The sequence below is a fragment of the Ciconia boyciana genome, chromosome 6, assembly GCF_034638445.1.
Source record: "Ciconia boyciana chromosome 6, ASM3463844v1, whole genome shotgun sequence".
In the NCBI taxonomy this organism is placed as follows: domain Eukaryota; kingdom Metazoa; phylum Chordata; class Aves; order Ciconiiformes; family Ciconiidae; genus Ciconia; species Ciconia boyciana.
In genome coordinates, this window is record NC_132939.1 from 56,641,713 (window position 1) to 56,655,624 (window position 13,912).

The window sequence follows — 13,912 nt, forward strand, 5'->3', positions numbered from 1 at the left end:
TGGAATCAAGTTAACAAATGCTCGCCTTGCTGTCCCTGAAATCTAGTAATGAAAACAGTTCATATACATTGATATTGAATGAAAGGGCTGATTTCACAAAAAGAGGGGGTTTTTAAAAACTCTTCTAAATAAAATGTTAAAAAAGAGTTTGAAGCATTACATCATCACTCAATACGCAAGGCTAGAAAAGAACCCGTTTTAAAAAAGAATTTATTTTTTTTATTTTGAAAGTCCTAATCACCTCAGACCTAATTAACATTTGAACCATGGCCTCTTTGCACTTTTCTGGCAACATAAAGGGACCTGGAAGTGTGTATATATGTTAATATACTCTTCCATAATGGTCTAAAGAGATTTAAAGAGTCTGGGAAAAATATATTACTTCAATGTTACCTTCTATATTCCTTATTACTTTAACTCAGTAGGAAAAATAAAGTAATATGAGTTCTTCTGATAAGGTTTTTATTTTCATGCGTGATATTTACCTCTGACTAAAAGGCTTTTTGGTACAACCTCTGCTAACCGGAGTGATCACTGCATCATGAATAATCAAATGAGATTAGCCAACTGTGTCCAGGTCCAATTGTCCTACTATTGTCTACAGAAAAAGCATCCTTTGGTTTTAGACTACTTTATAGTCTACTACCGTAATCCCTGCTAGCCTATCACCAGAAAACCACCCAAATTCCTTTTTTTTTCTTAAAAAATTGAATGTTCTTTACCCATTCTTGTTTATCTGCTGTCTATCTGTAGCATGCATGACAGTTCACTATCCCTGTCATCCTGGTGTGTTTTGTGCTTCGTTAATTATGAAAATCACATGGTGATTACAAAGCCTTCATGTGCAAATCAGAAAACATGACGCACACAGTTACACATAGCCATTTACTGCGCTCGTCAGTCACTGCAGGATCTCAGAAAGAAGGCTCACAATTCCCCTCACAACATTATTTCTCAAAAGGGTTCATTTTCTATAGCAAGGTAATGGACTGATGAAGGGCACAGATCCTTATCTCTCTTACCTTGGTGTAAATTAGGAACAGCTCCTCTGAGATCAGTGCAGTTACTCTGAACAGGCAACGGAGATCAGAATCTGGCTTGGGAACTTTGCATATTCACTATTAAATTTGGAAAAGGGAACCCCTGTCTGTCTCAATTTCTCAAGTGCTATCTGTCTGTTACCAGGCACACACACATTAATTGTGTGTTTTAAAACTTTGTTTGGTTGAACCTGTCATCCTAGGCTAAAATTGTGTGACCTAACTTGTAGTAGCTTTTGCAGTGAAGGTATCATTTACTGTTGAGTATATTTTACTGTGCTGTTATAGATCTTTTCACTCAACCAGCTGTCTAACATGTTGAATAGTCTTTCATCTTGTCAAACACTTCCATTCCCCTTTCTACAGCTTTCTCAGCCAACATGTACACACCTAATCAATCTAATGCCACTGTCTCCAGACTTTAAAACCAAAAAGCACTGCCCAAACTACTTTTTTAAAGAGACAGTCATCCTTTTCCAGTAAATTCATCATCAAGAGGACTGATAAATTGTTAAATGAGAAGAAACACTTCTCTGAAACTGTTACTCTAGGTCCAGCCTTAGAGCTCCAGTTCACTCACTGAATCTGTCATTCAGTAAAGGCTGTTGGGGGCTTCCCTTCACACTGATTGTGTATATGTTAATGTAATTTAATTTAATAAACATCTTACCCATGGAACTGAGCTTAAATCCTCTTGCTTTTGCTTACATATACTTTTTTTTTTTTTGCCATTTTTAGGCAAACAAGATTAGTCTGCCTCAATCTGTTCAATGCCATTTTTCTTTTTTTTTTTTCCTTATCCTTCATCAATGGGAACTCCATTAGCAGATTGATATTTACTGCATACAGGAGGCAGGTGAAAAAAAAGCCATTGGCATAGCTTTCAGGTGGCCCCTGCTATGTGATATAGTATATACCTTACATGGTATGGAGTATTCATTAGTGCTGCTTTTATTTTTATTACTTTTATTTTTATTAGATATATTACCTCCTGAGACTGTATGAAGTGAACCATGTCACTGGGTGAGATTACTACTCAGTTAATAGCAGTTCTGAAATCAGTCAATTGGGAATAGGCTATGTTGCAAGAACCTTTAAAATGTGTATATGTGCAGTGGGGGACAGGTTTTTCTTCTGTTGCCGGATTCTCCGGTGGAACATTTTTCAATTGCATGCTCATTTCTATATGTGCTTTTAGTTAAAACAGATAACAACACCTGAAACAAACACTTTTATAGCCGGCAGGTACGCATGAAATAGAGAGGCCTGAACAAACAGGTAGAGGTGGGTGCTTTGTATTTTCAGTCTGGTTTTGAATTACTAAGGATGGAGGGAGGTAAAGACACTTCAACCTTTAAGCCCCTTTGACATTCACAAAGTGCTAAAAGTCAGCTGGGGTCTCAGCTCTGACAAATTTGCATCTCTTTGAATATGACGCTTGAAAAGCCAAGCCGCTAGATTAAATTTTGCCATGGAGAAAATGAGAAAGGCTTCCATCTCCCAGGTCTACTGGGAGGATCTTTATGGTTGATTTACTTTTTTTAAATAAATGTTTCTTTATGTGTTTTCTCTAGTTTGTGTCCAGCCTTCTTCTATCATGCATGCTGTAACTTCTGCCAGTTATATCAGCCCACAGTAAGTCAACCTGGGCAGAGTACAAGGTGAAAGAATATTTCAATCTAAACTGCATATCCCTTCTGTGTTTTCTGATTAAAATTTGCAAGCAAACCTTGGAATAAACTATACCTGACGTGATTTCTAAAATAATTTACACAGTTTATAAACCAGGGGCTAAATCCTACAAACCCTCCCTATGCTATTTGTATGCAGAAGTGCTGCAGGTTTGCAGGAGCAGGCCCAGCTATGTAGCTGAAACCTTACTGTAGAGGACAGCAGGCAGAATAATGATTATAGTGAACCCATAAAAATAATAAACTGATTGCCCATTGAACAAAATCTACTAAAGTATGAATTATCTAATGAGCTGCTGCTGTGGTTCAGGCTGACTTATCCTGCATTAAGTCAACAATGACACCACTGACTCCTGTGGACTTGCTGCAGGGAGGGTGAGGGTAGGATTTGGCACCGGTTTAGGTGTGGAATTGTTTCAGTTAACGATGAATAAAAGGGTGTATATAGAGGCAACTGTTTCAAGGTTTATAGAAGCTTGTAACATGGACTTTATTTATTTGCTAAGTATTTATGGCAACTCCTGAATTTATAACCATCTCAAGAAAAAAACTTTTCACAGATGTTGAATGTAAACATTGTTTTAATGTTCATTGAAGAAATCCCAAGTACACTGCTGTTGTCCTTGCATTATTAAAGAAGGCTAGTGCTTGAAAACATACCAGATTTTACAACAAAACTTAACACCACTCCCGTGTATCTACATTTGCTACTACAGAAGACTCATTATTTTTTTGAATTTCTAAAGCAGAATAAACATTTTTTGTGAGCTAGGAGAAGAATCCCTCAATGCTATGCTTTACTTTGTCGTTGTTTCTTCAGTATATGTGAAATGTGTATATAACAGAGATCATACCCAGAGCCAGTAGGAGATGTTGTGTGTGAAGGTTTTTTTTCCTCTACACAAAAACTGTTTGCAAGCTCTGTGCACAGCATAAGTTATGAAAAATCACATATAGCTAGTTTTTCCTGTTTTATTTTTATTTCCTTGCTGGGTTCTTATAATTTTCTGGCAGTTCACATTACATTAGAATGAAATGTGATCTGTAGTTAGGACTTAGCGATGCATCCTGCAGTTTTAACTCAGTCACTTGGGTTCTGATTTAGCCCAAGATGTGTCTCTTGAAATAACTCAGGAGAGCAGATTGATGATATACTTAGCAGAGGAATAACAGCGTTGGAGACTGCCAGTACTAAACAATCCGGTTATTAAATGTATCTAAACATCTGAAGAAGAAGTCTAACTTTCTAGAGAAAAAAAGGAAAAAGATCTAGAAACCCAACAAAGCTCCTGTTGACGTTGATGGGAACAGCAAGGTGTACAGAACACTTTTTAAAGGACTTGAATGTGTGTCCAGTTACTGCAAACTGATCCTGAGCCTCTTAAACTCAGAATCTTGCTGTCATATCAGGATCTCATTCAGGTCTGTTTGCTTCGGTTGACACTGTGGCATTTCAGTTGCAGACACAGAAGTATTCTCTCTTTAAAGGAGGAAGTAACTCCTTTCCAGCAACGAAATGGTTTAAAGATTTTATATAAGCTCTGTTTACCCACCCACATTTTCTCGCACCTTTCAGTGTCCATTACTTTTGGTAGTTGTGTTTTCCCCTCTTGAATCCAGCTGCTCTCTCAGTGGTCTCAGGCCAGCTCCCACCCGTGCTCACTCCACTGCTCTGCACATTGAACCTGCCTGTTCCTTCATGTCATTCCCTACTTTCGGAGACCTCACCTAAATGCCGTATTTTACTTCTTATTGGAGACTGCAATCACGTCCAGGATTGTAGCACATGAATAGCAGTGGGACCTGCCAAGTGCATCATTGCTGAAGGAAGAAAAGTGCGTCAGTCCCACCCAGGTATGCATCTCCACAGAGCAGGAACGTTTGGGCATGCAGCAAACCCCTTGCCCCAGCCCCAAGCCAACTGTTGCGGGACAGTGACTAAACACAGCCTAGCAGATTCAGCACAGCCTAGATATTTTGTTCTGAATTAGGCCCTTAACTCCCGGCAAGTCCACTTCCCAGCTAGGATAATGACTTGGATGCCTTTTTTAAGAGAAAGAAAAAAGTGAGTGATCTGGGAGCCTCTGAGAAAAGCACTTCAATACCTCATTTGAATAGAGCCTTATGCGATGTATTGGAGTTTCTAGGACAACTCCCTTACAAATGGATCATTACAGCAGTAAAAGCCAGTTTATTATTTAACCAATTCAGGCTGAGTGGAGACTGGAGAGTATTAGCACTTGCATTGATTGTAAGTAAGAGTCTAGTAATTAATGATCAGAGTTTTCAGCAACAGTCTTGAGGAGAGAGTGCAATGTGCCCAAATAGGTATGACTGAGGAGGTGTTAACTGAATTCAGAATGAGTCTGAAGACAAGGGCAATGAAAAGCAGGACATTCCCATAACCCATTGCCAATATTTTGTCCACACATCAGAAGTACTATTAAACAGTGAGTGGATTAAACTAAGCCCTTTTGATCTGGATTGACACAATAGTTTTCAGCCCGTATATGCTGCTTATCGCCAGTAGATCCCAGAATACTTTAGAGGAAGGCAGTTGCCTCAAAAGCCTCCTGGAAATTGCTATGCGTGGTCATAAGTCATACTAAGGGGGGGAAGAAATGTCTCTGAGAGCCAAAGTCTGGAGGAAATACACAGATATGACAGGAAAAGGCCACCTTTGTCTCCATCCTGGCTCTGGGCAGAAATGGTCAGACTGTGGCACTAATACCATTGCACATATACAGATATACACGGTGGAGAAGCATGGCTTGGAAACAGCTCTTTAATACACTTTGCTTTGAGGTGATCTGCTAAATTCTAAACCTTCAGGATTTACTGTGGTCACATTTTCATGCTTACAGCAGTAGGCATATCTATTTATTTCAATGAAACCAAAGACGGTAGAAAATTCACATGACTCCAGGACTTCAACATTTAGGAAATCCTCCTTTTTCCTGCAAGATTATATTCTAAAGGGACACACACATTTAGGACACATTTCATCCACCCTATGACAGTTATACATCTGTCTTTCCTTATCCAAGACTCTTTTAAAGATTAATTTAATCTATAATTCCTACAGTACAGGTCAATAATAATAATAAAAACCCATAGGTAAATAATTAAAATAATAAATACGTAATCCACTTAAACAACAACAACAACAACAATCCCCCCAGATCATCTTTGTGCTTGAGCTCTTAACCATGTTATATATTTTCTGTATTTGTCCTTCAGATGGCACGATCTTCAGAGTACTAGCTTAATTTCTGATTCATTCAGCAGAGAGTACATGGTCAGCATATAGCGAGAGAGCACATAATAATACATAGATTTGTGATAGGTGCAGATATACACACCATGTGCACTTCTTAAATAGCTATAAATCTGAATGCATATATGGTTGCTCACACATTTAAAATCACACATGTAAACAAATGAGGACAGACACATGCACATGTAATGCTATCATCATAGCACCCATCTCAGGGTTATGCAAATTGATTGCTTTTTTTGTGTGTGTGTGAGGTACAACAAATACCCACAATCTTAAATTAACTCTTTCCAAATAATAAAAATCTGACTATTAACATGGCATGCTTAAACCCAAATGGACAAGTTTATGTTCCCTTCTGCTCCTTTCTTTCTCTTTCTCACTCCCTCTCTCTGCCTCTCCCTCTCTCTCTCACTTTACCTTCCCAAAGGCACTATTTTATTTCAGAAGAAAACTTATGAAAATTGTTGAAACACACACTACAAAGCATTTGCTTTTTTTTCCTCTCCTTTTTTTTTATTTCAGCAGATAGCCCCCAAAAAAGGCAGGGATGTCAAAGGCTTCGAGTCCCCCCTTTGACATTCACGCAGTGCTGAGAGTCAGCCGGGGTCTCAGCTCTGACAAATTTGCATCTCTTTGAATGTGACGCTTGAAAAAAGCCGGAGCTGCTAGATTAAATTTTTTTTTCTTCCGTCGAGAAAATGAGAAAAGCCTCTATCTCTCCGCCGAGTCTACTGGGAAGATCTTTATTCTGATTCTTGTTAGAATTGTTTATCACCCTGACAGACCAGACTCGGACGAGATAAAGGCGCTGCTCCATCACGGGGCCTGACAGTGGTAGGACATGCAGAGAAATGAAAGGAGCAGGGGAAAATATTATTAATAGATGCCGACTTGATTTGCCTCTATGGCACGTCAAGGAAGGAAGGGAGGGGGGAGCCACGGCTTGATTGCAAGCCTATGAAGTTCTGTCCAAAAAAGAAGCTATTTTTCATTAAGTGATAGAAGGGCTTTTTTCATGTTCTTTCCTGAGGAGCTGATAACTTATGCAGTTTATTCTAACCCTGCTGATTTCTGTCAGGGAAAGAAAACTCCTGAAAGATGGCTCCAGCTCGTCCTTTTCAGAGAAGGAGGCTGTCTTGTCAAAAATGGTAGCAAAGCATTAAAGCCCCAGCCTTGACTCCTGCAAGGTCCCTTGGATCTGACTGGGTGTGCATGTGCCGGTGAGCATGGGGGGGTCAGGGGAGGAAGGCGTTATTATGTACCCACTATGGCCCTCCAAGGGAAAAAAATCAAAATATATATGCAGAGGAGTGCTTGCACATATGTACATGCACACATGCACCACATACACGGGGGCTTTGTGTATTTGAGCATACATGCAGAAACATTCGTTCTGCTGCCTAATTACTCTGCAGTTAGTAAAGATTTGTCTGATATGAGCATGTGCTGAATTTGAGAACAAGAGGCTGGGTGGAAACTTAGATCAGCCTCATTCAAAATGAATGTTAAAAAATAACCAAGCTCCCTGCTACCTCCTGTATGTCAGGTCTCACACAGAAACATGACCGGCAATATCAGCTTAGGGGCTCCTGCAGTGATGCTGACTCTGCTGTGACTGTCTCATGTGTTCTGGGGCAAAATTGTCTCTACATGATAATTTCTCTTAGGCTAGATTTTTTTGGATGGGGAAAGTAGGAGTGAGAAATACTGTTTGTGCGTATCATGGCCATGTTATGTTATTCTTGGAGCCTTCACATTTGCAGCTCTGACCATTTGGGATGTTAGCTGCAATTGCAGTGTTGCATGAACACAGTTCCTTCCTTGTAATTACCTTGTTCTTCTCCAGAAAGGATTCTGTTTGATCACTGTCCTAACTGAATTTTGAATTCTGTACAAATTAACTACTGGAGAAATGCTTGCCTCAGGGCAATAGAGTAAGTCTGTTTCTGTAAACTGCTCTTAGAGATCACTTCTTGCTGGATCCATCCTACAATGTGTTGAGCATCTCTTGAGAAGCTATGAATGCTGATGAGGTCTCTCTGCTTTCAGTAGGATGGGAGTGCTTAGCAGCTCAAGGGAATTACTCAGCACTTTGCTGGTGGAAGGAGAGTGACTTTTTTCTGGAAAGCTCATGGACAGTTTGAGTGCTAGGCAGTCGACTTTCTTCTCCTCCTTCAGATTTTTCCTAACGAGTTGTTCTTTGTAGTAAGATCAATAAATGCTTATAAAATCTCAGATCTTTTCCATTCAGATGGCAATAAAAGAGGAATTACTGATGTTGTGTGTAAAAAGTGAAAAAATTTAAATGCCACTAGGTACCATGTCCCCACAGTGATATGTCCATAGAATTTTAATCTTCATCTTCTGTTCCCACTGCTGTTTGTTTCCCTTGTTTGCTGTATCATATCCAGAGCTAAAGGAAAAGTTTTGCATTCTTCTTTTCAAAGTGCTTAAGAAAGACCTGCAGTATCTACCTAGCTAACTCTGCCATGCCTCTCCCATACAATCAGTAGCACAGTGAAGTCTGGAATGGGTTCCTTTTCAAATTCAGGTGTAGATGATAAAGGGTGGCTGTCTGGGGGAAGTCCTGAAAACACCAAACTTAGGAACTATGCAGATGCTTAGGTTAAAACATTGCCCAGTTTGGGGTTAGGAAATATTTTTACCACCTACTATTTCAGTGATCTTCCTAACCTCTCCTGAATGCTTCCCTTGCTACACTGTAGCTTTTCCATTAAAGATCCTTAGCCTGTCTTAAAACATCAGGCAGCCTGATGTGCCTGGTGTTGTAGGAGGATTATGTACTGCTGTGCGCTAAATGTATGTGTCATAGTTCTCTGTATGCTGATAACTACGTGAGACCGGGTTTGATAACCCCCAGTTATCCAGACATCTATTCCTTACTACATTGTGTTAGAATCCTCATCCAAATCAATTGATTCCAAATTAAGGATATTTTAATCTACTTCTGAATGGTAGTCTAGTTATTGTGACATAATAGCAATAATTAAATGTAAGGGTGCTGGAGAGCTTGACCAGGAGCATGGAGGGAGAGCACAGCCTTTGCTCAAAAGATCTTATGGTAAGTAGAGGGTATCTGCGAGCTGGGAAGGGGGAAGCAGCTCTTGTAGGTCGATGTTCTGACATGCAAAGAAAGACACTGAAAACTTTCAGCTCATGTCCTTTCTACATTTTCTACGTTTATTTACTGGACTGACATCTGTGAATTCCCAAGAACCTTGTGCATGGGTGATTTGGTCTGGCTTCAGGGGCTACACAAACATTTTGAGAAATCCTATGTTGGCTCTGTATGAGGAGTCTTCTGGTAAAACATAATAAACAATTACAATACGCAGCTCTATTTATTGATAGTGTAGCTATCACTACGCAGCTAGAAGTATCAGGTGAGCTCCGGATGATGTTCTACTTGGTTCTGTACAAAGCAAAAGACAGTCTACACACATCAGGCAGCCAAAGGATGAGCGAAAAGAAGTATAATGACTAACTGTTTATAGCTCAGGATCTGAAGGCTATTGATACTGAGCAGCCCAAGATCACACAGGAAGTCTGTGGAGGGACTGAATGCTTGAACTGAGATGTTTAGTCCTAGTTCAGTTTCTTAACCACAGCACAGCCCTTCCTCAACCCAGCTCAGGGTGGCCCATGTCTGTTTTGGCTGAGCCATGCTCACCATATCATGTTCCGTTGTAATATAGACATGCAAAGCAATTTAAAAAGGCTCCCTTTTTTATGACTACAACTAATTTACCCAAATTCTATGAGAAAGTATCATGACGTAGGTAGGGATTTGCCGCTTTTTTAAACCGCAATTGTTTACATTGCTCCAGTGACAAAGAGGGATACTGTTAATGAAACTTTGAGAAAGGAGGTTGAGTTATGCATCCCCAAAGTCCTCCATTTGCATAGTTTTAGAAAGTGGATATATTTGGCAGGCGTTCTCTTTATTCAGCCATGGGTTTGGCACATGCCAGAGTACAGAGGCTGAGTGAGCATCATGCAGCAATTTAAACTGAGAAAACAGATGTGGTTTTGCATTTTGGTATGTGTGGAGTCTCAGGCTACCATGAAAATATCTTTGGGTAATCAGCACACCCAAACTGCACAGTTCACGTGTTGATAACATACAGTTATGCTACGAAAAGAAATATTTTACTAAATTTTTTTTCATTTAGTTATGTTACTCCAAATTAACTCAGTCTTGTGGATAATTATAATTGAATTTATGAGGATTCATTTTATTTCACAAAATCATCCAGAAGTTTGGGTCCTTGTATGCATTATCCAGATCCTTGGATCTACAAAATGGGAATGAGAGACGGTGACATCACAAGATTTTTTGTAATAATTCCATACGAGCAGACTGCAAAACGCAGAAAAGAGAATTTTTCTTCTGGTATTTCAGCACTTCAAATTCTGAGTGGGAGCCTACACAATGTGCAAAAACTAATGAAACAGTGAGTTAGCTAAGCAGTGTTGAACGCAGCAAAAAAATATTTGCTTACAAATTAGTTCAAATATAGACTAAAGAACTGGTGATTGGAGTGCAAATTTAACATAAGGGATTTAAGACCTGGTCCCATATCACTGGCAGAATTACCTTGATTTAAATGCATGTCAGTTCAGGTCAATAAAAGGCAATTACTTTTTGGTATGATGATAGGTATGAAACTCTGAATAATGTCTGGAAAGTGTTTATTGCTGATTTTTGTCTGAATTAGGTGGGGAAAATAGTAGTTTTTGCATTGTTATACAATCTCTTACTAGATCATGTTAAGTGCGATCGTTTCAAGTTGTTAAAGTAGGAAGTTAGGGCTATTAAATCCTGATTTCTGTGTAATTATGGAAAATGTGCATTTGTACTTTATGATAGCTATTGGTTTGCTAGATTTTTTACAAGATTGTGTGGAAACAGTACTACTAACATGTTCATAGCACTACATTTTCAACTGAAAAAGCAATTGTAGATCACTTCAGGACAATCTGCAAACAAGGCTTAAAAAGTAAGAGGGAAAGTAGCTGGAAGGTTACTAGCTAGCCAAGTAGAATGCATGCATCCACCTCTACTGTCCAGCATGGCTGCTATTGTGAACATTCCCTCTTTAGTTCTTACTTTAATCAATCTAATTTGTTTTCCCATGGAAAATTTTGCATATATAATTCTAATTTATAAATGTGGCCCTAAAGGAATTAATTAAGATTGTATTTTTAATATCACCTGTTACTAGAAGGGAGTTAATACTTCATAACCATTTATCTACAAATTTGACCTTTTTTGTCTCCTTCTGAAAAGGTCTGCAATCAGACTGCAAGTTTTGCAAAAAACGGTGTCAACGAAAATGCTTTAGCGGATTATTTTGCCTATTTCTGACATTTGGAAAGCAGATTTCAATAGATGTAACAAATGTAACCATCCATCACAGCTGGTTACTTCAGCTCCAGTGAAGGCCAGGTTTAACAATGCCAGTTCAGGGAAATGTATGTACAAGTCCATCTGTTTCTGCAGAGCCTGCAAGAAAGTGCTTCTGGGACATCCTGATCACTGACAGGATCCTGCATAAAGGCTTCATTCACCTCTTTTATTTCAAGAACTCATTGAAACTTGATTTAAAATTTGTTTCTCCCCACATATCAAAGTATGGAGAGGTCATTCATTTGCTTCCAAACACCAAATGTAGCTGAAGTGGCTTCTTACCAATAGCCACGATATGCACCCTCTTACTCAAAAAATGGCATGAATAGAAGAATTGTAAAAAAACTCTCTTAAAACCATTTTTCAGTATCCAAGAAACTCAATTTTTTAAGTCATCAACTTCAAGTGAGAAAAGACTGACAATACATTTGCTCTTTTTGCGGGGAGCAAAAGAGTGGGGGAAAGCTGTCCTTTCATTTTGGTTCATATTCAGGGAACAGCCTGGCTTAATAATTTAAAGGTAGGAAGTTAATTTATGCATCCCTGAAATCCTCCTTTTGTGCAGTTTTAGAAAATGCATACATGTGACAGGATATCTCATTGTTCTCTGGATGTGTTATCGTGTATATGTGGAGTAGCTTCAGTGCGATATGAAATGCAAATTTGCCTCACTTTGTTCTTGCCACTTTTATGAATATTAAAATTATGGATAAAATAATTGTGAACACTTTTGGAAAAGGTCTTTAGCTCCTAATTTCAGTGCTATAAAGTTTTTATATTGGTGCAGTAGAAAAAAAATTGAAAATTTTACCAGCTTATATTGGCATGAATGTAAGAAATTTAATTGAAAATTTGCATTTTGAGTGCACTCTGAGTGGAACTTTATGATGGCATGAAACCCTAGTGCCAATAAATAGCACAACAGCCTCTCAGGCCAGAACAATACAGTTCATTCATGTTAAGTCAAACAAACAGTCATTTAGGTGATTTTAGACCAGCACTAACCTCCTTTAGCACCAAGTTTGTAATACAGAAGGGGTTAAAGAAGAGGTTATCCTAGACAGATAAGGCAGTTAGCAACACATGGGGTACCACCAGTGCCATCATTCTGAGTGCTATAAAACTATATCCCTCATAACACCAATCTATCTTGATTCTCCCTGCTAAGTGGATTGACTTGATGAGAAGCCTTTATGTAGCACAGTTTCCACTCTCACTAGCAGATTCGTAGTTGTAAGGGTGGCTCTAAGGCTGCCACAGTGTGCCTTGTTTAACATTGTTAAGCACTACCTTTGTAAGCTATTCCTGATTATAGATATATGCTGAGTAATGCTCCAGAAATTGAAGCTATGTTAAATCAACAGAATAGACTTGTTTAAATTATTGTGGGAGACCAAAAGGCCAAGTCATTATTTTTGCATATGATTCTTTAATGTAAAAATAAAAAACTGGAGACTTTGCTTCCCCAGCGTTCATTGATGTTATACCTGTGCATTAAGTGCAGACTCAAATACTTCATATTGCAAGACAAAGAATTATGGTGTAAGTACTAGAACAACTATTGCTGTGCAAGACTATGGAATTGGTCCTTTAATTTAGTAGCAGTGTAGCTGGGAAGCTGCAAACACAGAATCATTGGTCTTATTTGTTTAGATTATTCAAATAATAGCGTGAGTAATATTCACAGCTTGGGCTGAGATTCTTCTCCACTTTAACTCTTCTGAAAGCCAGACCTGTTTCAGGAATTGAACAACTTTTCCTCCATGCAGCTTTTAGGCTGCACTTATAAAGCTCTTCATCAGCATGTAGTGACTTTGCTCATTGCTTTGACAAAAGGCTGATAATCTGCACTAATGGCTTTGGCTGACTCATATGTTTAGTTCCCAACTGACTTTGACTGACACACTGAGGAATATTAGCAATATGGAAATGAAGGTTGATCATGGGGGGAGACGGACAAGCACGCTAGGTGAAATCCTGCATATCTTTACTTCCGTTAGAGTTCACTTCTTTCTGAGGTTGGACTGCTTTTATATTACATTCCCTTTCTCCTAACATAAATTTTCAGGTCCTAGACTGTGATCCTTGTAGTTAGAAGCTCCTCTCTAGACAGATAGCTCTTTGGATTATGTCTTCTCAGATGTAAAGTCCCCCTTGAGTGTGAACAGACTCTAAAGAGACTCCTAAAGAGGAAGGTATGAAAAGTATGAAAAAAATCTTCATTTTCCTTTGAAAATCATTCACATCCAGTACCTGGAATTATAAACACTTGGCTAGTTACCAACTTCATGAGCAAGGAGAGGGCCATTTCCAGTTTGGTCTGGGTGTTTTGTTTGTTTTGATTTTGGGGTAGTGGTCTCTGGGGTAGTTCTCTTCCATCACAAGAGCTTCTCTTCCATTGCAAACACTTGTAAAAGCTCATGCAAACAGAATATCACATCCACATCTGACATCAAGTCTCATGCAAAGC